This window comes from Sander lucioperca, chromosome 12 (assembly GCF_008315115.2).
Source record: "Sander lucioperca isolate FBNREF2018 chromosome 12, SLUC_FBN_1.2, whole genome shotgun sequence".
Taxonomy (NCBI): domain Eukaryota; kingdom Metazoa; phylum Chordata; class Actinopteri; order Perciformes; family Percidae; genus Sander; species Sander lucioperca.
Window position 1 is genome coordinate 11269906 of NC_050184.1, and position 25753 is coordinate 11295658.

Here is a 25753-nt window from a genome sequence, read left to right on the forward strand (position 1 = left end):
ATTTCCTACCTTACAGGCAACCATTGATTTCAGTTCATTTCAGTATGTTATTAAACACTCATCTTGCAAAATATATATGTTTCCCTACCGGTCAGTCAGAACTGAAGAAGTCTCTCGGATGAGAGACGAAACGTCTTGGGAACACCTTTAACCAAGTCCAGTTGGCCTTGATTTTTAATCCTTCCTTAGACTATGACCTGGCTGACTTCACAGAATGAACCTTCACAGACATCATCTTGCAAAAGTTATGTGATTCATCTCTATTATTTAGTCACTTTCTTTGTAAAACTTTTATCAGTTTGTTACTTTTTTCGAGTGTTGACTGTCCTTCACTGTCTTGGCCTATTGTGTGCTATGCAGCAACCAAGGACTGCATGCCAGTGACTCCACTCCCTGGGATGTTTGCTGACTAAGAAGATGTGAAAAGATTATCCCAGAATATGTATATCTTTGTGAATTCTCAAAAGTACTGTCAGTGTGTTCACTTTTTAGAAGAAGTTGCTAAATGTGTACTACTCCCTTATTGGAGATGGTTTGGTTTGTGCCAGCCTTAGGAGTAAATAGTATGGTGTTGATTAGTGTTATTCTAATCACTTGACAGGTTAGCCCTAAATAACACGAGTTGTTACTGTGTGTTGACAAATGGGTAAATAACCTGAGTCATTTGCTTTATTATAGAAGCATCGTCTATTGTAAGGATGAATAACGGTGTTTGTTGGTGTAGCCAAATTATCATGCCAAATACCTCCAGGCTAGAACAGTTACAGACTTTTTTTTTCTTTATCTTTTGGTATCAACATGGCAATGCTTTATTTCTCTGCTACTTCATGAAACAATCTTTTGGAGAAATTATATTTCTCACTCCACCTCAGACAATACAAAGTTTTTTTTTCTTTCTAAAAGGCATTAAAGAAACAACTGTGCTGTTTAATCTAAATAAATTGGCCCCAGTTGGAAGCAGTAATAATGGAACACAATAAGCAATAAGCTGCTGTCTGAAAACAAAATGAAAGCAGTAAATATCCTGTCTGCTCTGAGCTCCACTCCTTTGGTGTGGTGAGAAACGGGCTTCTCTGTTTCACACCGAAAGCGTTATACCTAATTTAAAGCTGAGGCCATTAGTTTGAGAGGAAAATGCCATCATAGGACTGCTTATTTCTTATGCCAGTACCTTTGCTATTTCTCTGCAACCTAATTTTACACTGGGCTTTATTTTGTCAGATGACAAGCTTAATGGCATCCTCTTGTCGACAGGAGATGACACCTTTTATCTCCGGACAACTCTTCTGCTATCTTTTGTTGTGTGCTATTATGCACAACAGCACCCTGCCTTTCCACATCTCATATGCTACAAAAAGACATATTGAGCTTTTCTCACAATACTGGCATAGTGAGTTATTAGAGCAATTAGTCCTAGCTGGCATACCTGCACCATTATTTGCTATTTTTTCTACTGTTATTTTGCTGCATAGTTTGGTTAGCTCTATATGTAAATGGTCCTATCATGTTTGAATAAAGCCATTCCAGAACATTTACATAGCTGAGACCTATGTTTGAATGCCAAAAAGCCATTATAATGAAGCCATGTTAAAGATTCAATGTCTGAAAAGAGATGACGCTGTCGAGCGGGGCAAGGCACCTTCCGCAAATGGCTGCTTGTGGGCTGATCAGTTACCTCTTCAATCCAAATGCAATTTACTGCTTTCTTTTACGCGTGTTGTTGTTTCGTCTACAGGTTAAACAAGTTGATCAGAGTTGTATGTTAGCAGTACAATGAAGCGCTGCAGTTCACAGTTATGTGCATCAATCACACAAAAGTTGTTTGTGTGACTCGGTACCACACAGCAACCTCTTTCAGGTCCTTCTTCACCCCCCAGGGTGTTTGTAAGGGACAAACACCCTTACATCCTGTCATACCATCATGCCCTATATATTTTTTATTGCTTTAACCTCTTAATATATATATTTGACTTGACTAAAAATGAATGCATACTTGATGTTCACTGTAGGGATAGGAAATATGGCTTATAAAAAATATGTTTTCAGGTTATGCCGGGGTATACCTCAGTGGGCGGTATAGCTTGATATTTTCAAATTTTATCTAAAATAACATTGGCCTAGCCTTTCGTGTATATGATCATACCAGCATGATCATCTTAGTAAAGTAATCAGAATTTATAGGAAAAAACAGCTTGTATATGACATTTTACAGGGCTTTCATTTTGAAATTCCACATCGGAATGTCCTGATATTGTCTAAGTGACACTCTGAGGTGCTCTGCTATTATTTTTAAGTGAAGTAAGTCTGTGGAAACAGGACATTTCTCAATGGCACTCTGAGGCTGTGGACTGTCATTTTGAATTGACGTGAACTCAGGATAATGATTGACGTTAAACTGGTGGAACGTATAGCAATTTTGCTTTCAGCCATGCTTGTTGTTGCTGTGCGTAACAGTATGACGTCATTACGTCAACAAGTTGGAATATTGCCATTATCACAATATGATTTTTTTTTTTATTATAGTAAAGATTATACCAGTATTATCATGTACGATATGATATGGCAAACCCCTAGTTCACTGTGATGATTACACACAACCCACCTCAGCCTCCTTAAACATTTTCATTTTGTTCGGGCATTAATGGATGTAAAAGGATGCCTGGAATGGCGAAAAAATTGCATTAAAATTTCCAAAGCACAGTGTTTGCAAAAATAGTTAACTGTTATGGAAAGTGTACATGTTTTGTTGCAAAAATAAATATGCAAAACCACCGGTATGATCATTTAAATACCCCCCTAAGTATCATTTCTGTGTTCACACAATACTGTAGATGGATCCATAAATATTCAACATTTTCAAAAATACAATTATCGCTCACAGCACAATAGCTGTCTAATGCCATGTGGTGTTTGTCACTCTGTTGCTCTACTGCCTGAATGCAGACACCACTAACAAAGAACTCAAAAGTTGAAACCATCCCCTGACTCAAGGTGGCTGTCTGTCAGATTGGCCAGACAGTTCTGCATTCAGTCAAGTGTATTGACACAGACTCTGCTCTGATCGAGTATTGAGAGAGCTATACAGCTCAATGTGTCTGTCTAGTTGCTTTAACAATACGACATGACGAACGCTGCGGCTCAGTGGTGTGATGTTGCTCTGCTGGAGTTATCATAAATGTTCTGCTCTCCTGGCAGGCTTCATGCAGAGCAAACGCAATTATTTAGCAATGCTCGGTGCAGGGTTATTTAGTTTGGGATGGTTACAAAGTGAGAAATGTTTGGACACGGCTAGTCTGCAGGGTTTGTGTACTCTGTGTCCTCAGGTCAACTGCATGCTCCTGTTAAAACATGGATTTGGAGGGCGGTTTTTCAGCTAGCCACATGTCACCAGTTGATACACAATGTAGGTCATTGTGCTCCCCTTCACGCTCCTTCACCCATAAACAAACAGGCAAACACAAGCTTGCATATGCAGAGCTACACACATAAACACATGCATACATTCACACTTCATGTAAATTCAAGTGCATCCTGGTAAGGATTTTACAGTTATGTTACTTTTGAATATATAGATATTTAGTGTTTGTCCACATAAAAAGCAAAGTGCTCCTCACTTCAGTAAAAATAGCTGTGCAGAAAGGTCAGCAACGTGCTTGACATTGTACCGCTCAGTTAATGCGTACACATACACAACAGTGACAATATTTATATCAAATAAAAAAAGTTTCTGTTGCAGCAGGGGTCTTGAGATCATTAACCTTTTGATTAACCTTTTGATTCTGGCAGATGCTGTGTCTTCCAACAGGTGGCTGATGGGGTTTGACTAATAATGTGTAATTAAGCTGCTGATAGCCAAATAAAAGGAATAGAACAAGGACATGGTGTAGTTGCTTACTGTATGCACATACACATTACTGCATATTGCCCTGCACTATAGAATATACAAATTCCACCTTGTCAGTGAGACATATAAAGCTAAGATTCAATATCTTTCTATAAAATTGTTTTTATGCAATTTAATAACAAGTATGCATTAGGTCAGAACTGTTCTATTTTATACAAACTACATCAGGCTTAAAATGAAAAGTGTATCTACATCAATAAAAGATGATTAAGGAATACAGGGAATAGACATAACAAATGAAACAGCTGTACAAAGCAGTGCAATCCAATACAACTCTCTCTGCAATAAAGCCCCATGCTGGGTTGTTGTTGGGTTGCATCATACTGTCCAGCTGTCACTGTTATTCCATTCATTCCCCGTACTCTGAAATAAAATTTCATTTTCCAACTCATAGCTAAGGGTTGGCCAGGTGTGTGAGGCTGTGAAAGTACGGCAGAGTTGAACTTTGTTCTCATGTTCTCTTTTTCATTCTGCAAACAGCTACTTTAATTCAAAAACTGCTTCCATCACTTTCATGTGTATAACTGAGTGCAACATCATGAATACCTATGACGACAAACGTGTGCCATTATCCCAATTTGTACGAATCATTGCGGCAAGAACATAAAGGAGAGAAAGAGAGGCTATGATGCCCCCATGTCACGTCTGGTCGGCTTGCCAAGTGGAAAAAAATACACGTGTTGAAGTGCTGCGAGTCAACCTCCTCTAACTTAGCTACAGCCAGTCAAAAGATAGCATAGGAACTGCAGATGCAGGAGACCCATCGACAGAACTTGAACCGCCTCCTCTTTCACTGAAGTCGCCGGTGTGGAAGTATTTTGGATTTCCAGTAAGTCATGTTGACAACGTTCGTGTTGTCGGCAAAAAAGCCACAGTTTTGCTAGCTCTGCTATGTGTGTGTAAGACACTTAATTGTTCAGAGAAGACTATGGACATGGCTGTTTTATTGTTTTTGTTTGTTTTGTTGTGAACTTGAATGTCATCTTCTGTGAAGAAGACTGCAGTTACAAAAGAGAAACTAGATGTCAGGTTATTTTGCTTAAGTTTCCAATTGACTGAAGATATGTTATTGTTACATTATGTTGTTAATAAATGTTTTAAATTTGACAATGTAGTATGGTACATTGCGAACAAAGGTCAGATATTATATTGCATAAAAGTCTAGTCTAAAATGGCATAGCAACCTGTGCTTTAAAAAAAAAAAAAAAAAGTAAAAATCGAGATTCAAATCGAACCGTGACCTTAGAATCGTGACACCCCTAAAGTGCTGTAACCACTCGGCTACCAAGGTGCTCCGGTGTAAGTAATTTTTGACCTTGAAAATAGTAGTTACTAAATAATCTGAACTCAAGGTCCAAAAAATGGCTTTTAGGGATTTAATGTTAACTAAAACCTTAACCGTAAAGGTGGCAGATCAGAAAACAGTCGTACAACTGTAACTGTCATTGACAGAGCTGAAGAAGGCCGAATACCTCACAATTGTTTCTGATGTTTGTCAGTGGCAGTCCTATTAACAGTAGCTGTCTACATTCCTAGCACTTTGAGACAGCATTGGTGTACAGGTTCTCACCTAAGCATGAAGCCAAGACCTCCACTTAATATCGCTCTTTATCAGTTGCTTTCAGGTAAGCTTGCTGACAGTTTGGATGGATGCCCAGCAGGACAGTTAGGTTGTATCAATGAAGCTGCAATGATAGAGGTCAGCTAAATTGTTTTTTTTTTAGTGCACAATCATTTAAACCGAGAGCAAGTTTTGTGGCTTAGTTGGTCACAGTCATTTTACTGTGGAGGCTTTTATTATAAATCTCACCTGAAGTGAATCTATAAATGTCCACAAAGGACAGGTAACTTCAGGTAATGGTTATAAAGAAAAATAGCTTCACTTTCACTTCAGACATTGAATATGTTTACTAAAGTATGATGCAGCACACGTTGGCAACATTTCTCTTTCTACTCTATTCAGTTCTTTGAAGTAGACATTAATATTCAACTCATGTGTTGACAAAGAGTATTTTTATTTTAGAAAACCAAGAACACGTCTTATGCAGAGACATTATTTAGAATAAAAAATATCAAAAGAAAAAATAAATCATCACACAGTTGATCATGCAGTTCTTATAAAACATGGTAGTTGAGTAGCTGTTTCGAAGTTGCTGGCAGAAGTAGATAAAGAAAATCAGTTACTCATATTGCCTCTTGGCAGGATGAAGGAAAAAAGATCAGAAAAAAGTTGTAACATCATGTCATGTTGTGGTGCTTCAATTGAACACTATTCTTACTACTCAGTGGTTTAACATCACCCTCAGTAACCGAGCACATAAGTGAAGATTTGCATACTCTGTTTGAGCGTTCAATACTTCACTGTCGTAGCATTGCCAACTTTACACATCTGCCAAGCTTTTTTTTTGCCCTGCGGACATCATTTATGCCTGTCAAGTTATTTTCTTCAACACAGTACATAATATCCCCTTTCCAACAACTCTATTCACAAAACAACTGCATCAAAAATATTCTGAAGCAAAAAGTTAGGTTTCTATGGGGCTTGGGTTCCAAACTGCGGCCGATGAGGCTAGGAGCACTTTAAAAGCCAGGGGCTTTAAATATTATGCCAGGGTTTTTGTGGTGGGGAGGCGGGGTGGTGGCCGCTATCGATGGGCTTGCATTTGGAGACAATAATCAGAGAGGCTGATGTCAGGCAAACAGTGGATCTACCTCGAAGGAATCGATTGCTTTGTGCAGCTGGCCATTGGTATTCTTGTGCTGATAGACAATGGCAGACAGACAGAACAGGGCACTCTGTCTTTGAGAGTCAGAGATGAGGAGGAGAGAATCGGTGGAGGACATGGAAAGGATGGGGGCGGGTAATGGAGGGGAGAGAGCAGGAGGAAAGAAAAAAAGACAGAAGAAAGATGGGAATAAGCCCAGCCATGCTGTCATCTTCACATGTGACTTCTGACAGCAATCCTCAAAAGACAAAATGTTTCATTGCTATGCACTCCGAATACTCAAGTCTTTGGGGTTGTGTTCAAATCCTAAAAAGAAGTTGGAGATGAGGAAGGCAGTGTCATTTTTATCCTTTGGAGAACTCTCTTGACGGATACTTGTGGAATTCCAAAGATCCAGATCCAAAAACTTGAACTTGAACCTTTTAAGCTTAAGATAGAAAGGATCCTGAGGTAATATTTCTGACTGTAGCAGTCTGTCATTCCTTAAGGTTTATGATTAATTACATTAGTATTAGTGATACCAGTAGTAAGTAGTATGATTGAGGAAGCCAAAATGCATTATTTCTGACCACTAGGCAAAGAAAAACTAAAAAACAAGCTGTCAGATAGGTGACTCTGCAGGCCACTACGACCTGCAAGATGATAATTAAAATTTTATGTAACACTCAGTCTGTGGTTTGACAATGTTGTTTAGTGAAATTACAGTATATATACAGTATATTTCTTTTTTAAATGTTGCAATGGATACATTGGATTTTGAAAATGCCATTTGTAATCTTTTAAATGCAGCAGATTCAAAACATGTTTCTTCCTTGTTAAAGGCCACTTTTTTCGGCCACCGGAAGCCTACGCCTCCTTTGCCCCAGGATCAGGTATGTGCTCAGGTCACTGACCGGTCACACCAGTGTGCGGCCCAGGGTCTCGCGGCACAGAACAATATAGCTTTGCTAGCCTCCGCCGTCTCCGCCATGGCCATTACTCCGGGAGCTCTTCCTCCAGAGCTAGCCACGGAGATTGGCAAAGCTATGACCGCGATCCTCACCCTGACCACGGCGTCCACGGTGGCGTTGTCCAGAGTCATGGCGTGGCGGACTGTGGCCCAGCGAAACATCTGGCCCCACATGACACCGCTACCCACTGACATCAGACGTGAGCTTCTGTACGGTCCCATTGCTCCTGATGGACTATTTGGGCCCCGCCTACAGACAGCTACGTCCCATTTGCACCAAGTGGAACGATTTCGAATGCTCGGCTCTTGGAAGGCAGCTCCTCCACAGCAGCGCCGTCGCCATGACAACCGCCATGAAAGGGAGCGTTTTCCCAGGCTTCGAGCTCCGCTCCTCCGCCCACCCCCCCTCCGCAGCGACTGCCGGCTCCACATGACCGGCAGGCTTCACGGAGCCGGAGGACCATGAGGGCGGCCCCCACCTGGTCTAACCCACCCCCCGAGCCACCCAACAAACAGCGGCGTCGGGGCGCAGGGAATGTCTGTCCCCATACGGTTGAGAGCTGGAAACACAACGGCCCTTTTGAACAGTTTCCCCTCAGCCAAGCAGCCCCTGTTCCCACTGAACAGTGCGCTGACAACATGACAGTCGTTCCCCACACAAGCACACACCAGCCCATCACTGCACGCGGAGCTCCACCACTCTGTCACTATGCAGACAGCGGGAGCGAACGCTCATTCACTATGAACGGTGCCGCTCAGTCATCCCTCTCCCCCCGGCCATGCCAGCGGGACGAGGAAGACAATGACCTGGTGACCGCTCCCGCCTCTCACGGCGGTGACCGGCCCTTTCGACAGAGCCCTCCATGGGCTGGGCATCACAATCTCACGTCTCGCCCAGCGGCGGAATGGGCTCTCCACCAAGAATGGTTTACATCTGTGGATCTGAAAGACGCATACTTTCACATCCAAATCATTCCCAGACACAGGAGATTCCTGCGCTTCTTTTTCCAAGGGGCCCATTCCAGTACAACCGGCTTCTGTTCGGGTACTCACTGGCCCCCCTGCACATTTTCCAAGTGCATGGAGACGGCATTTCAGCCATTACGGAAAAAATGAGGCGCCAGAGTCCTGTGCTTATTCTGGCTCCATCTCGGGAAAAGGCGGCGCTGCACACTATGGAAGTTCTGCGGCACCTGCAGATGCTGGGCTTCGCCACAAACTGGCAGAAAAGCTCACTGGTTCCCACACAATCGATAGTTTATCTGGGCGTGGACATAAATTCGATTGTCATGAGAGCCAAGCTGATCTCTCTCCTGTCGCGCACCACGCGCGAAGGTGTCAGCGCTGTCCGTAATGTGCCTTCTGGGCACGATGTTCGCGGGCTACATGGTGGACCTCATACACCACAAGTGGCGAATGTTGACCATCCCTCCTTCTCTGCAGTCTGACCGGTCATATTGGGGGAACCCCCGGACCCTGTCTACCGGGGTTCCCCTGGGCAAGGTGACGTTACACGTGACGGTGTACACCGTCTTACCGTCGTAAGCGTGCGAATCACAGGTGGTGTGAGGAGAATGGCCACCTCCCCCTCTCCCACACATAAACTGCCTGGAGCTGACCACAGTGCTGAAAGTTCTAAAACACTTCAGCCCGGTGGTAGCAGGGAGACATGTCGTCGTACAGACAGACAATGTTACAGCAGCAGCGTTCATAAATCGCCAAGGCGGCGTGCGCTCGGCCCGGCTATTGGAAATAGCCAGGAGCCTCCTGCTGTGGGCACACAGTAATCTGTTATCCCTCAAGGCTGTTTACATCCCCAGACAAACATACTGTTGTGCTGTTCTTTCTCTACTAATGCAGCATCTATTCAACAAATTAATATGTACTGTATACATACCTTTTTGCGGTCGATGCTTTAAACGCGCATCTGATGTCAGCCTTCTCCGCACACCATGTGCTCTCCGTGCAGCGCACAGTAACAAGTGTCGAAAATAAACAACACGAGGCATCAGTGATAGTTTTTATTTCGCCTCTGTAATGTATGATGCCAGCAGACCCTTCTCAGCTCTCGCGTACTGTGTAATGAATGACAGTGCGCGCTTCTCAGCCGCTCCAGCAACTGCCGCAACCATCGGTATGGATTTTTGCCGATAACGATAGTTCCACCAATCAACTATCAGTGCCGATTAATCGGCAAAACCGATGAATCGGTCGACCTCTAGCGCATGCGCGAAGGGATAAACCCAATAGCATGGCTTAGAGGGCTACGCCTATATTCATAGAATCTGGAGTTACAATAACGTAACTATCGTTTCACATATACAGTTGTACTCTCCAAGACCTGTAAACAGGCCTTGACATGTAAAATTGGTGGTGTCCCTTTAAGCTTCCACATTAGAGTGTGTATCATAATGTATGGATTGGTCTTAAAGTCCTGCTTTAAGTGAAGAGATGCCAGCATAATGATTATGATATGGTTTTCTGTTTGTCCCAGTTAAAGCTCTTGTTTTATGAACAGCAAAGAGAGAGACACACTTTGTTCGCTGCCAGAATAAAGAATTTTGCAGTAACGCTAGTGTGAGTTAATATGAAGTGATGCCATATGCTGTAGTCACTGTGAAACAGCAAAACACTGCTGTTTTCCCCACCTTGCAGATTTTCATTGCAGAATGCGGCCTCAAGGCAAGGCTCTGGTGACAAGAGACCAAGCTGCATGACTCATTTGTTTATAAAAAGATGGCGGCTGTCTGCCACAGATCTGTCAGAGCCCATGTTCAAAGAGGACGCAGGCTAATGTTTAGGAAGAAGAAATAAATTCATACGCTGGCATAGCCGTCAGCTGCAAAGCCGGTGGCTGCAAACCTACTGTGTATTTCCACTGAGCACATGATGACGAGGCTGTGACAAAAAGCTAGTTTGCGGATGACTAAATGAGCATTAGTGTACCACTTGAAGATGTGTCAATGGATACTGTATCCTCATTTTCCCTGTAGCTTAATTTCCTGCCAGTTTGTATACTGTCAAGTGTCTATTTGAGCTAAGAAGAGTTCAATTAGTTGTTTTTGTGTTCAATATTAAGCAGGTTGTAGGCTCCTCTGTTTCACTTTTTTTTTTTTTTTTTTTTTACAACTGAGCAGTGATTGCTTCATATAATGAGTGAGCTGTCTGCACTGATGACACGTTCCCTTTTTTGGTTAAATCATTAAGGGGATTCTTCTTGATATAGTTAATCACAGCTTGCCTCTATTCCACCTAGAGCCATGTCTCATCTCTTTGCAATCTTTATCCCAACTTTTCCGCCTTTCAACTTTTCTCTACTCAACTCTTTCTGCCAGGTTTTAAAACATTTCTTCTATACAGTCGAATATCGACTCTCCTTCATAATTCAGATTCATTTCCTGGGATTTAACCGTGCACCTGGTGGTCTGTTTATCTTTATGTATTTAGATGAAATTGCCTTTTAAAAGCTGACCTACTACAGATTTCCCAACATGGCCATTGCTTTTATTCAAGTCTAGAATTTAAACAAAAGTGAAACGATCTCGCTTTAACAGCAACTGTGGCCACAAGTTGCAATTACAGGAAAACGAGATCTTGAATTTTTCCCCATCTCCCAAGATTCTTATGAGTCAGGACATCATCATCAGGCAACCTGAGTGGAAAGGGACAACCGCTACAAGAATTAAATTCAGCAAACTGACTCAGTTACAAAGCTAAAAAAGTTTGTTATCATTAGCAAACATTAGCCACAACTAGCTACTGGTCTTACCAGACCGATTTAGGCTGGAGTTGCCAGATCTCTGAGTGTACTGAATTGAGAAAACATTTTTATTTATTTTTTGGGATTTTGTGGTGTTGTAGTTCTTTCTTTTGTAGTCCAAATATAATTTGCTGCATTACAACCAACATGCAACTTATATTGCAGCCAATCAGCTTTCGTATTATTTGCGCCAGTCTCTTTTGTACCATAGGCTGTGGGGAAGTGCAAATTTAGGGATACTTAGCCTGGAAAAAACTGAATTTAGGGCTTAAGTCAGTTTCTAACAACGTATTTGAAGCCTACTATATGCAAGAAAGCAATTCATTTTGTGACTGCATTTCCTTTTCTTTTTATGATGTTGTGATATAGGTCTTAACTTTAATTCATAATGGTCTTAAAAAGTCTTAAATTTGTATTGGTGAAACCTTCAGAAACCCTGTAATTAGAATGATTAAAGGGATAGTGGTTGGTAATTGGCTTCTGTGTGTTTAAGTGACAAGAGCGATACTTTGAGTATGTCATTTTTTGTGAGGCTACGGAGGGAGTTTAGCCTGGGAAAACCCTGACGAACTTCCGGCAAATTTGAGATTTGCTCTGCAAGTCCGTCTGGCCAAGAGCCCATTCAAGCCCATTTCCAATTTTTCCAAATCGAGGCACCAATCACAACCGTTGAGGCGGGCTTTACACGATGACGATAGCACAGCGACGTTGAAGCGTCATCTCCTTCATCGCTCTGATTGGTTTTAGGTCTATCCAATTGCGCCCAGAGGCATTTGAGCAGCGTCCGTTGGTGACGCCCCTTTGGAAATGAGCTGTGAATGAACCTTCCCCAGACCCACTCTCAGTTACAACTGAGAAGGGTCTGGTGTCAACCAGGCTAAAGGGAGTTGCCACTTCAATTTTAAAATTGATGGGATAAAAGAGGAAAGAAGGACGATGTATTAATGGATAGAAATGAAGAAGAGGTATGTCTGAGGGGACTAGGGATTTTTTTTAAACATGATGAGTGGCAGTGACACACAGTAACTGTTCAAATACTGTTGATGTGGTACATTTTTGGCACCAGTAGATTTTTTTCTTAGATGTGATGATATATTCACTAGAATTGACCAATAATGATACTGTTGGACGTTTCCTGTAAAGAAGCTAATACTCCACACATAGAGCACCCATCTTAGTGATGGGATCTGTGTGTGAGTTTAAACAGAAAAAGAGTTGCAGGTGTTTTCCCTAACTGACCAACACCCCTGATGTGTCTGACCCAGGACCACACCACGAGGACACTGAGATCATGTCCTCAGGAGAATGTGGGGGTTTTAGAACTTGGACTAATGATCTCAGAATTTCTTAAATTCTTGCTACCGGCCTGATCTGACCTGGTAAAATGAGAATGAATGAGCTTAAAGAAACCCATACAGTATCAGTTGTTAAAACCATTTTCTTGCTTTTATATTAAGGAAACACTTATGCCATCAGAATAATTTGATCAATGCCATGATCACATCCATTAACAATCAGTAAGACAATATTTTAGAAACAAGCTTGAATATTACTGAAAAGCTCAGGAACCACCTTCATTTTTTACTTTTTTGTTAGTATTCTGTTGCACAAAGGTTTGTGAAAAGCCTCCATAAATTCCAGAAACACTCATATCTGATCAGATGATGCTGTCTCCACAACATTTTTATCAGATGCGTCACTTTTTATTTATCTGCTTTCTTACCCCTGTCTCTTCATTTGTTCTTATCTGAGCTGTCATGTTGGCTGCAGCATGGTAAGAAAAAGAAGATTAGTGTATGTTGGAGGAATAAAGACTTTTACAAGCCTGCAAATCCTTCAGCTGACTGAACTCTTACTGCTCCGGTTTTACTGAAGTAATTGCTAGAGAAATGTGCTCCATTGCGTCTCCTGCAATGTCCTCTAAAGGGGACGCAGAGGACTGACTGACTGAAAATTGGAGGGGGGCCCAGAGATACAGCTCTTTAGTTTCCCATCCCTTGGCTTTGCCATTTATTGCAGATTTATATATTTTCTGTGAAAGGAAGGTTTAAGTTTGGCAGCAGAATTGGCTGCAAATGGATATATTGTATATTACATAACAGCAATAATTTTGAACTGTTCCAAAGTGTACTTGAGGGACTCAAGAATCTGATTATGACACAGGCTCTTTGCCCAGTTGTATTAAGCAAAGCAGCAAGATGTAGAAGCTTATTATGACTTGATATTTGCGAAAATAAATTGCCTTGCTGTTAGATCCTGACCTTTAGCTTCAGCTAATGGTGAAGAAGTGCAGCCTCACAATCTGATGTATTGCCCTAAGCCACAATGTCACTCTAAACTCAGATTCCAAAGTACATTTTCATCCTACCTAAACTTTACAGCGATCTCTGTTCAGCCACCTGCTCTGTTAGGGTAAACACCAGCATGTTCATTATGAATTTGAACACCTATCTCACCCACAGAGGTTTAAAGCTATTGTGTTTAGTTTCTGTCACCCCCATGAGGAATTCTAAGTAATGACAACAATTCTATCGGTGCATCCGCATGATACAAGCCTTCCGTGATCACCCTTCACCCCAACCCCTCCTCCACACAGTTACTAGTAGCCAAGGAGGACACGGAGGATTAAAAAAAAAAAAAACTCTTCAGAAGAAGTAATTATCTTCACTCGAGTTTCTGCGTGCGAAAGTCGCCGGACGACACCAATTTCTAAACACAGCCATGCTAAGAAATACAGAGAGAGTTTTGTGGAGCTGATAGTCAATTAGCTTTGTATCAACTCATTTGGCAATGACTTGAATGTAACGGACATTCATTATTATAAAAACGTTATGCACTAAAGCTTTAAGCTGAGACAGAGTGACGGCATTTTAAAGGGTATGTTCTGGCCCTTCTTTCTATAGTTTGGGTCATTATTACTGCTATAATTTGTCCATTCAAGCAATTTTGGTGTTTTCTGATATTTCAGCAATGTAACTTGAAAGAAATATGCTATCATAACAAATAGGACTGATGGCCAAAGCAGTATATGAAAATACAGCCTTGTTCCTTAAATGTAGCTTAAGTAAACCAGAATAACAAGTTCTTATCAGGCTGATATTTTTCTGTTAATTCTCAGCCTTCTAATTTGGTTCTTCAAATGCAGTTGCAGGATTTATTACTTTTAGATGAAGTTATCTTGAATAACAGTGCACTTTTATTTTGAAATAATGGCAACATGATACAGAGAGTTGAATCCATGATCGGCCATCGACATGATTGCACTTACATGAGATAGGCAGATAATGCACTCTAGGACGGAGGTTTCATTCTTTGTCTTCCTGCATTGCTATTTGTGTGTTTCCCATTGTGCTCCACAATGTTTCAACACTTCCATTGTTGCTATATACAATTAGTAATTATGAATGAATGGGGTTGGACTTTGAGTGATGTGTGCATGATTGTTGACGTTCTCCCCATTGTATGTGCAAACAGTTGTTGTTGTGGTGTTGATGATGAAGCTAGTGCCACCAATAAACATCCTGTCTGCTATGAGATCATCTTTTCTCAGCCTGAGAGCTATCTAAGAGCTCAGGCTTGCCACAGTATCTTACTTTCAACATAGTATAACTAGGAAAGATGTAATTGTATGGCCAGTTTTAAACTTGTCTATTCAAAATAACATTTATATATTACTAAAATGTTTTCCCAATAGTTTAGGACTGTGACTCCAGATACGGGGGTTGGCTTCCTGAGTCCCTCATATATATTTCATTATATATATATAAAAAACATACTCTGTAAATTTATTTGCCGTTAGTATTTAGTAGGGGTGTTGAAATTAATCATTGCATCGATGCATTGCAATGCGGACAGGGATGATTTTGCATCGATGCAGTGACAGACCATAATCAATTATTGCCTACTGATGTTACTTGTTGATTTTCCGGTCGCTGCATTTTTGTTTTTGCCTTTAGTCTGCTGTGGTTAGACTCCGCTACATTCAGGAAGTGTCTTTTTTAAGAGCAGATACAATATAAAGGGGAGTTCATATATGTCTGACTGCTTGAATTTGTGGATGAATACCATGTGTAGAAATATATAATAATATTGTGGAGGTGACGCACTGTGATGCATCGTGATATCAAAACGATTTGAATGGTTGACAGGATAATCGTAATCGAATTGAATCGTGAGACCAGTGAAGATTCACATCCCTAGTATTTAGTATGTAAATGTAATTTATATTAGACATGGTTGCCAGTTTTCAGGTTGAACACTGTATGGAAGTTCTACGGTTGAGAAAATATGGTGCCAAAGGAAAGGGCTGTCTGACGGCAAGGTAAAGCAGTGAACATTATGTAAATATAGCGTACACTTAAACTGATATTGTTTTTTTTGGCTGAAATATGTTTTGCTGCAGCCCCCATCCACAGCAGTACATTGCTTAGCTTCTGTGGCGGTACTCCCGTCTGCTTCTCCAAACTGGGGGCGTGCCGACCACCATCTACTATAGGTAATACACTGACTATGGATAAGTACCTCATAGAACCCCACTTTAAAATATCCAAACTATCCATCTTAAGAACAGAAAAATCTTCAACAATCAAATTAAGCTGCTTGAGATGGCCTCAATTGGCCTCATTTATTGTAGAGAAATGACCTTCGCTGACACTAACAACTGCAACACATCAATGGGTGAAGATGGATAACAATGGGGCATGGGAAAAGGTCACGTAAACAAGCCTTGACTTTACAGGACACAAGCAGCCTGGATGACAAAGCAGAACCCCTGCAATGATATTCCAGATATTAGGAGTAGTGAATTTGCCAGACTTGACACAACAGAGAGACGCTTCTGGAAAAGTTTGGACTCACAAAGTTTCTGAAGAGTATTTGACATCAAAAGAGTGCCAGACGGATCTTTCATCTGTGTTTATTGTACAGTACATCTCAAGCTGCACAACTCAAGCACAACTTGCTCTACCTGTTTCCTGTATACGTGTTGGAAAGGTCACCTGGTGGGTGGAAAGAGAACATCATCTATATGCATATACCCATCAGACCGATGAATCCAGATTCTCGCCAGTTGGCCAATCGGTCTCGCTCAGCAAAAAGCAAAGCATGAAAATAGGAACTGAGAGGAGAATTAACTCAGTGACTCAACCTACAAACAAAGGACCTAAGATGCATAATTAGGCTGCAGTCCAGGCTGGGAGCAGAAACATGCCAGTTGGCAAACTAGGCACTTAGGCTCATGCTGGGAAGTCTAGCAAGGAAGCTGGGTCTGCAAAGACCATAAACAACAGGCACTGGGGTGACATTTTCTGAAAACACTGCACTATAACCTGATTTGTGGGTATGACTTTGTGACTCCCCCACCACAAACTAAAGTCTACCTGCAAATATGTTGATGTTAAATAGATGTTGATACAGCAGTGTGTCCCAGTGCTGTTTTCCAAACTGCATACTATACTAGCAGTGCGTACTGATTTGGCCAAAATGTAGCATGTAGTATGCAAACAAAGTAAAATCTGCAGAAAGCCAAAAATACCCGGATGTCGTACTGATTCGGAGAAAATCTCCAGTATGCCTCGGACCAGTCTATTTCGCCTACTGTATCCCACAATGCAAAGCGCCGAAACAATCACAACAACCGCGGATTGCTGTTGTGGCAAACAACAAACTGGAAACGTTTTACATTGTTTGTCTGCTGTTTCATCACTAAAATCACTTTTGAGACTTTTTTATGGGAGAAATCAACTATCTAGAGCTAAAATATTGGCTGTTTTACGAAAATGTATGGCTAATTGCAAATTTGGGGCGACCGTGTCGGAGTTCAGAAGCGGTCTGACGTGACAGCCGGCCGCTGCCTGCCAGGGTCACTGGCTTGCCGGGGTCGCTGGCTTGCCGGTCGGCCTGTCCACCTTCACAGACTCCGCTTTGAGCTGGCTGGAGCTCTCTCAGGAGACTTGCGGACAAGAGGTGTTTATTTCCCCGATTTGTTTAAATAACACAACACACATATCCATTATAAGATTAACTGGAACCTGTGGTTTTTCGAAGTTATAAAGCTCCACATGAGATTGCAGGCGCAACGTAACAAGCTCGCTGACCGGGCTGTCACTCACACACCGGCCACGGAGCAGGCAGATGTGAGGGAGAGCAGCGTCTAACAGGGCAGAGAGATACCCATCTTGTAAATAAATTATAACATGTATATACATTAGATTTAATATTTTAGGTCATAATTTGGGTTTGTTTTATTTGCTTATTTCACATAAATTAAGATGTAAGAAATTAAGTTTCAGTTTCTTAAATTTGTAGCATCTTATAAAGTAAACTGCAAAAAATGCAAAGCTCAGTAAGTTATATTTTTCACTTGCAATAGTGGTGTGAGTTCTTTTTCTTTTTCTATTTTTTTTTTTTTTTACAGTTGACACTGTGTAGAAAAAAAAAAAATATATCTATATATATATATATATATATATATATATATATATATATATATATATTTTCTACAGTGTCAACTGTAAAAAAAAAAAAATATATATATATATATATATATATTTTTTTTTTAAAGATGCAGTAATTAAGACAGTGGATGGTATTTATATATATATATATATTTATTTATTTATTTATTTATTTTTTAAAGATGCAGTAATAAGACAGTGGATGGTTTATTAAAGATGTAAAAACATTATTTTCAAGTATCAACAGTGACAATAAATATTGATAGATATCAAGTAGTTAGTGCTGTAACAATAATAATGTAATAAGTGTTTTGTTAGGCTACAATTATTGTAGAAAGCACGAACCAATTTCATTATGTTATTTAATATGTAAATATTGAAGAATCCCAGACTTAATCATGTCTTCCCCACTTCAGAAACCAAACCTACACTATTGGTTAACTGATACAGTTTTCCAAAGTAAGTATGTTCCAGCCACGTCAAAAGCACAATGAATGCCTATGACTGAAAACAATTGGCTTACTATCCACATTACTAATAATGTTTCCTAAAATGTTACTGTGTGTGTTATCTGCTGAAAGCAAAATAGCATTACTTCATTGAGTCATTCAGTAAAATATTTTGGCAGCCTTGCCCAGTCCTACACGTTGCTCTTTTGTAAGCAGAACTCTGAACTCCATTTAATAGAGAACGAAATAAAGAAGAAAAAAGGGCTGCTAAAACAACAAGAACAAATTGAGGGAGGGAAGCATCAGTAAAATGAATTTAAAAATAAATATATGTTAAAATGAGATTTAAAACAAAGACAGAGTTCCCTGACCTGACATCCAGTTCAGATACCACAAGTCTTAACTTTTGTCCTTGAGTGCTTGCTAGGATGACCTGAGAGGCCTAGTGGACCAATATAGCATTAGTAACTCACTGATGGAGCCAAGCTGTGTAAGGCCTTGAAATAAATTATAGGGAATTCCGCTTTAAAATCTGACACGAAGCCAGTGTAGCAAAGCAAGCACCAGTGTAATATGGGAATGCTGTGAAGTTTTGGTTAGTAATTGTGCAGCAGAAATTTGAACTAACTGAAATCTAGCTACGGCTTCTTGGCTTAAAGAAATGCATTACAAAAGTGGAAACAAGAGGAGCCAAAACAATACATGTTTTGTTCTAGCTGTTAGAGAGAAGATGTATAGTTTAGCAATGTTTAATTGAAATTAACAGGACTAAATAACCGACTGTGTTTCTCAAAGTCTATGTGTGAATCAAAGATATACCCTAGGTTTTTGGAAACCAACTTAGTACCCATGGAACCTAAGTGCTGATGTTTCATTATAAACAGATAAGCAATTTTCTATATACTTTCAGGGGAATAAAGTAATAATGAAACACAAATGCAGTTTTATATAGGCATGTAATGTTTTCTTCTCTCACATTCAACCCAGTTAAACGGTGGGAGACCTAAAATTGTACCACTGCAGGTGTCATAATTCCCAGAATACAGCTCAACAGCGACTAACAATTTAATGCCCTCCATGAGTTGCATATTGCTGTTTCTGCTACATTATGACAAATAGCTACCCTGCTATCCATATGCTAGTAAGGGTTAAAATTCTAAGTACTCCTACATGGCTCTTTAGGGCTGTCTGAGCTGCTCACTGTGGTCAAAAGGTGATGGAAGTCAAAAGTTATCCAAAGTTCTTGGTGCTTAAGAGTAAATGGGCCTGTTCAGGCTCAGTGCTGTATGTGCAAAGCCAATGGAGCTGTCCAAAGTGCTGATCACATTGTGAGACAGTGGCACTGTCCATGGTATCTAAAACGGCAAACCATAAGTGCTGTTGTTCACATTTCTAGCCTCATGCAGGAAGTCATAAACATTTCCATCTGCAACACACACACACACACACACACACACACACACACACACACACACACACACACACCGAGGCAAGGAATAAAAAAGTACCCAAAGTGGAATTTTGATGGCCAATAACATTTAACTGGTCTCAGTTCAGTATACATTTTGACCACTATTTTAAAAACCCTACTCAAAAGAAATGGTGAGAGTCAGAGCCTCATATCACTCGCCCAAATTGAGGCCAAGCTACTTCATTCCAGATTGGAGTCATTACCACAAACTGTTTTGAATAACATCTCGCTTATGGCAGGGTGCTTTGAGTAAGTATAAAAGGAGAGCAAGTATCGCTTTAGGGGCGAGCAGAAACTGGGAAATAAATGCATCAATCAAAATGTTAGGATTGTTTATGAGTCCCAAAGGACAAATGAAACCCACAATGGGGGGATAAAAAAAGAAGCCATACAACCACACGGTAACACAACAATGCACAGCAAACGATCAGATACATTTGATAAAGATGGCAATCTCCAAAGACTCCTCGGGCCATGACTAAAAGATTTTGTTCAATAGAAGAAAACAGAAGTCAGGGAAGGGAGCGAGGTAATAATAGCACAATAAACCTTGTCCGCAAAGAAGAACAACAAAGCAATCAAACAACTTCTCTGAAGTTGTAAATGCTAATGATGTAATTTAACATTTGCAAGATTGCTGTGCATTTCTCACTCATTCAATTCCTTTAGAATTTCCAAGGGTACTATGTAGACATGGAATGGTATATGGATATAGCAATGTACATCTGGGACCATTTACATTTGAAAACACACTCTTGATTGCTGCTGTTGATCTGCTCTGTGTTTATTACTAGTTTTGTTTTACAGCATGAGGCTGCAGTATATGTCATAGCTCTCATCACTTTTACTGCACTCATCAAATATCCTATATGACTGTGGAATGGTGTTGCCAGTTCATTTCAACATTGTTTATATATAGAACGGGTAAAACTTTGAAAGTACCTATTGGAAAGTGTTGGGGATAAAGTATAAAACAACTATGTGATAAAATGAAATGAAAGACATTAAATCGTTGCACAATTTTTACAACTTTTGCAAATTTTACAGATTACAGTCAGATCAGTTAACTTTTTTTGTTGTGGTAGTAGTAGTAGTAGGTAGTTATTATTATTATTATTATTATTATTATTTTTATTTGGACAATGTGGTTGCAGTGGACATATCACCTAATAATGCTGATATAGCAACGCATGTGTAGCAAATGTTCACAGAGCAACATTAGCATTCATTCTGAGTTGGGTTTCTGTCCACCTGAGGAATCTAATTCCAATGTTCACCCTCGATTTTAGCTCTGAAGGAAATAGTTGGCTGCTAAATGCACCACTGTCTGCTGTTTGATGTTGGGCAGGTAGTGTGCAGTGGGTTTATCAGAGTTTCTTTCTTTCTGAAAACGGCTGCCTGCTGCTGCCAGAGTTTATGTGCCAAAAAAACCCCCCAATGAGTTTAAAGAGACTAAAGCGCTCCCTCAAGCTGAGGAAAACTGCAGATTTGGGTAATAATTCCCTGTGGGTTCATGTCACCGAGCAACCCCTTTCACATTACACATTTGATCTGTTATTAATATCAAAATATGGATTAGTACAGCTTTGATTAATTTAGTTAACTTTTGACTGATGTTTGATACTGCATGTTCATTCTGTTCTTTTGATAAGGTCAAGTTGTACTTTTACAAACACAATCAGCTGTTCAGAGACATTCTAACAGAGGATTCAAGGCTCCGGTTCAAATCATTGATTGTCCCCGCATTATCTGAAAGTAACAGAAGGTTTGACACGGAAAACATGGCAATGTTTAGAGTAACATAACTTTAAAACATTTATTAGTAGGATACCTGGTTCACTTTAGTTACAATATTACTTGTCCATACAGTACGGCAAGTACAGCAAGGGATGTAGGTCTAGAGCTGGATTTAGTTTAGCTCCATTAAACATTTAGGAGCCTCATCAAACCTTCAGGTCTTTAGGACCCTGGACAGAGACAGGTGAGGATATATGGACGGATATAGTAAAAAGTCGACCAGTGATCAAACACACTTTGGTCAAATGTTTACCTGAAACTGATGCTCTCCTTATTTTTTCCATAGCCTATATTATAAACCTTTTAGAAATGGTACCTTAACCCCCTGAAGTCTAATGGCATTTTCTAAATGTTTACATATCTTCTTATAGCAGCTAGTTTTTAAGTTGTGTTCAAAACATCATCCTTGTCTTTCTCTGTCTTACACACACACATACACGCACAAACAGACACATTGAGGCACCAGAGGACATTGCACATTGCTTTGACTTTGCTATTTCTTTCAGGCAGTTGGGGTTGGTTGGGAAGGATGGAGGGAGGGGAGGAGTGTACGCAAGAAAGGGTGACAGGTTCTCTGACCAGCCAAGCTTTGCCGGCCGTAATTGGAGTTCAGGAGGTGGTGAAGGCTGCTGGGTATAATTGGACAACAGCCAGGAACTTGTGTGGATGGTTATCTAAGCCTTGCTCCCCTTTTCACCAGCCATCTCAATTACTCCCCTGGTACAAGGCTCCTCACTGCCTGGCCACTGACAAAGCAACCTCAATTTCTCTACAAAATGTGTGTGTGTGTGTGTGTGTGTGTGTGTGTGTGTGGTGTGGGTGGGTGTGTGGGTGCTAGTTATGGGGAAGGGTTTAGTGAGCCACAGTCATCATCGGGACAGCGGTGGACGCATCGGGAGAGTGGCTAGTTTGCCTGAATCACAAGCGAGTAGATGGACATATTTAGTCATCTGTGCAGAGTAATGTCAGATTTATGAGAGCACACAAGTTCCCCAGAACAACGCTCCCAGAAGACACAGACACACATGGTGCATCTTGTGTGCTCACAGAGTGATTGACAGTGACACAGGCAGAAGGATGTACAAACACACACACACACACACACACACACACACACACACACACACACACACACACACACACACATACTTAGAGGAGAATGACAGTAATTCGTTGTGTTTTTTTTGGCTTACTTTTCTTCAGCCTGGAGAACATCATGTTATGCTGAATCCCCCTTCGACTCTACTCACAACAACCATCAGCACCCCTGCACTGAAAGTAATTAAAGCTATTCAATTACAATGGCCAGTGCTGACAGGTGATGAATGAAGATCATTGTGCAGCCCTAGCTGTCAACTATAATAAAGGACTAAGCAGTTGTATTGGCTCAGTATTTTGGCTTTTTTTTTTAAAAGCTGTAGTTACTGTAAATTATTATTATTTTTTATGCTCAAATGATGTGGACAGGCATTTTATAAGTGCTGTAGGGCTGGTGTTGCATTTTGGCCACAGTTCAGTTTTCCTCTTGAATTATCCAACCGCAGTCAATTCCAATTACTTGTATAATAATAATAATTTGTTTTAATTCAGATGTTTACTCAACTGGTTTGGAGCTGAATAACCAACCCTGTCTCTAAAAAATTACTGCGACATGCAGCTGTAGTAAGAGTAGCTGGGAGTGTGTAAAGCTTTGTACATTCCCAACAACCCTGCATCCCTTTTCATACTAGTGGTCATTGCTGCCACTTTTTTTTTTTTTTTATTCATCCACAATCCGTATTAAACTTTAACTTTAACTGGTTTGAGCTGCCTAAATTTACTGTAAACATCTTTTTGATGCAATGTGCAGCTATTGAAGGAAAAGTGTTGGCAGTGAACATGAACATTTTGCAGATAAATTTAATAGAAACACGTTCTCTGATATTTTAAAGAAAATTGCAATCTGGAACATATTCACTGAATTTCAGGTGTCAGAAGCAATGCAAATATGTTTTAGTAGTGGGGTATTGTCAAGGATGAAAATGTAGAAGTGGAAGAGACATGTGAAGTCAGAGGTTCTTCAATCTAATCAAGAACAACTTGTGAATCCTTTTTTTTTTTTTAGCATGTATGTATTCATATTTGTCCAGCAAATAACACATTTATCATGAAACGGGAGCAAAGCAGGAAGTAAGGTGAAGATGTATGTGAGTGGCAAATTCCACATGAGGTAGGTTTGGGTGGTGGATGGGAGACCAGGGTTTGTGTCCCATTTGAAAATAAAAGTAACCGGAAAGGTTTTTTTTTAACTTTACGGAACTACGTCACGTTCTATGTCACGTGCTTAACCGGAAGTTAAGTAATGTAACAGATAATTTAGTTATCTGTTAAAAGTAGTTTTGGTGCCTAAACATAACCAAACTGTGACGGTTTTACGTTAACACCATCGTTAATATGAGGACAGAGAACGCTCCTGTGGGTCAGAATTCCTGCCACCTCTAGGAGTGGTTATTTATGAAGTGCTCCAATGGGTTGTATTCGAGAGTAGGAATAAACAACCTATCTTGTTGTATGGTTTGGAGGACTTGTTGCACTTTATGATAGACGAGTATTGCATATGCGTCTTCACTACAAAGGGCACGGTGCCTTTCTGCCATATATTTGATTGATGTTCAATTCTGATATGATTTCAGGAAAATAGTGACTGTAAATGAAAGATTACATGTTACTTTTTTTAATACATTTTTTAAATTCAAAATTTCCAGCCCAGAATTGTCTGTAGTCTTCCTCTCGGGCTGCAGTTACAACCTCCACCAATCAGAGGGTAGGACAGTGACATGTACATAGCCTGAGGGGCAAAACCCGGAGAAATTAAAGTCTTAAAGTGAAACACACTTGCTAGTAATGCTGCTGCTAGTAATGCTCAATTGCTGCAAGTGTGCGGTAATAACTAAAAGCGACCAGATGAGCATGCAGTATTTAAACCTGCTCTTCTCTCGTCTGAATTGTGGTGGCTGTACAGAAGAAAAGAAGAAATGTTTTAGTGAGGAAATGTGAGAATGACAAAAATAGGGTTTTGAAAAGAGAGGAGGACCTCTCCTTCCCCAGTGGAAATTACATCCTTGGGTGGCGCAACCTAACCCTAACCCTCATCACATCACTATATTTCATTTTCCCTCAGCTCAGAAATGATTGTCTGTTGCTCCACCACGATATTCTGCACCTACAAACTTTACCGCATTGTTTAAATAAAGTTATTCTGGGGTCGACCTCTACTGCAGGTGAGGCCAACCAAGATCCTAAAATTGGTGGTACTGCTTTGAAGAGCCACATCACATCACACATGTGCACTTGCAATTACTTTAATGATACAGACATAAAAATCACTTGTCGACTTGACAGAGGGAACATGCGTATTGAAGAAGTGAAACTTTGGTTTCAGGGTTGCCATGGGGTGCGTGTGTGTGTGTGTGCATACACTACAAAATCTGATTGATATCATTTGACAAACTGTAAATAAAGTATAACAAGGTGAGACGACCCTCTGCTCTGAACACTAAAATGATAATCAAAGTTATAGTATCATGTTTAAGTGAATAATTGTTTAAGCAGAATATCAATTTACATTAGAGCTGCAAAGATTAATCGATTAATCGATTAGTTGTCAGCTATTAAATTAATCACCAACTATTTTGATAATCGATTAATCGGTTGGGTTTATTTTTTTATGAAAAAAAAGTAAGAATTATCTTATCTCAATATATATTGTGAATATTTTCTAGTTTCTTCACTCCTCTTACAGTAAACTGAATATCTTTGAGTTGTGGACAAAACAAGTAGGGCTGTCCTCGACTAAAGAAATTCTTAGTCGACTAACAATATGATTTTGTCGATTAATCGATTAGTTGATGTAATCGACAGAGCTGTGCTCTTTGAGAGGTGATTAAGACTAGAAAAGCACAATATAAATGTAGTTAATGAACCATCTGTAAAACTGAGTTTCTCCACAATTAATCCTGCAAAAGTACCACTTTAAATCTTGTGCTTACCAGAAATGTGCTCATAAGTTTCTTGGAAATGAGTAATTAAGCATGTATAACCATAAAAAATGACTCATCAACTAAAGAAATCTTAGTCGACTAAGACCAAAACGAAGAGATGGCAGCCCTAAAAACAAGACATTTGAGGACGTCATATTGGGCTTTGGGAAACAGTGATCAGCATTTTTAACCATTTTGTGACATTATATAGTCCACACAAATA

The 25753-nt window shown here is 40.2% G+C and overlaps 1 long non-coding RNA gene across 1 annotated transcript; it reads left to right on the forward strand.

The window, feature by feature from the left end:
* The first annotated feature begins 8154 nt into the window (after nucleotides 1–8154).
* On the forward strand, nucleotides 8155–15899 carry LOC116040929. The gene is made up of 3 exons (XR_004102789.2): nucleotides 8155–8166; nucleotides 10491–10493; nucleotides 15835–15899. It is a non-coding gene; the product is annotated as an uncharacterized LOC116040929 (long non-coding RNA).
* The last annotated feature ends 9854 nt before the right edge of the window (nucleotides 15900–25753 follow it).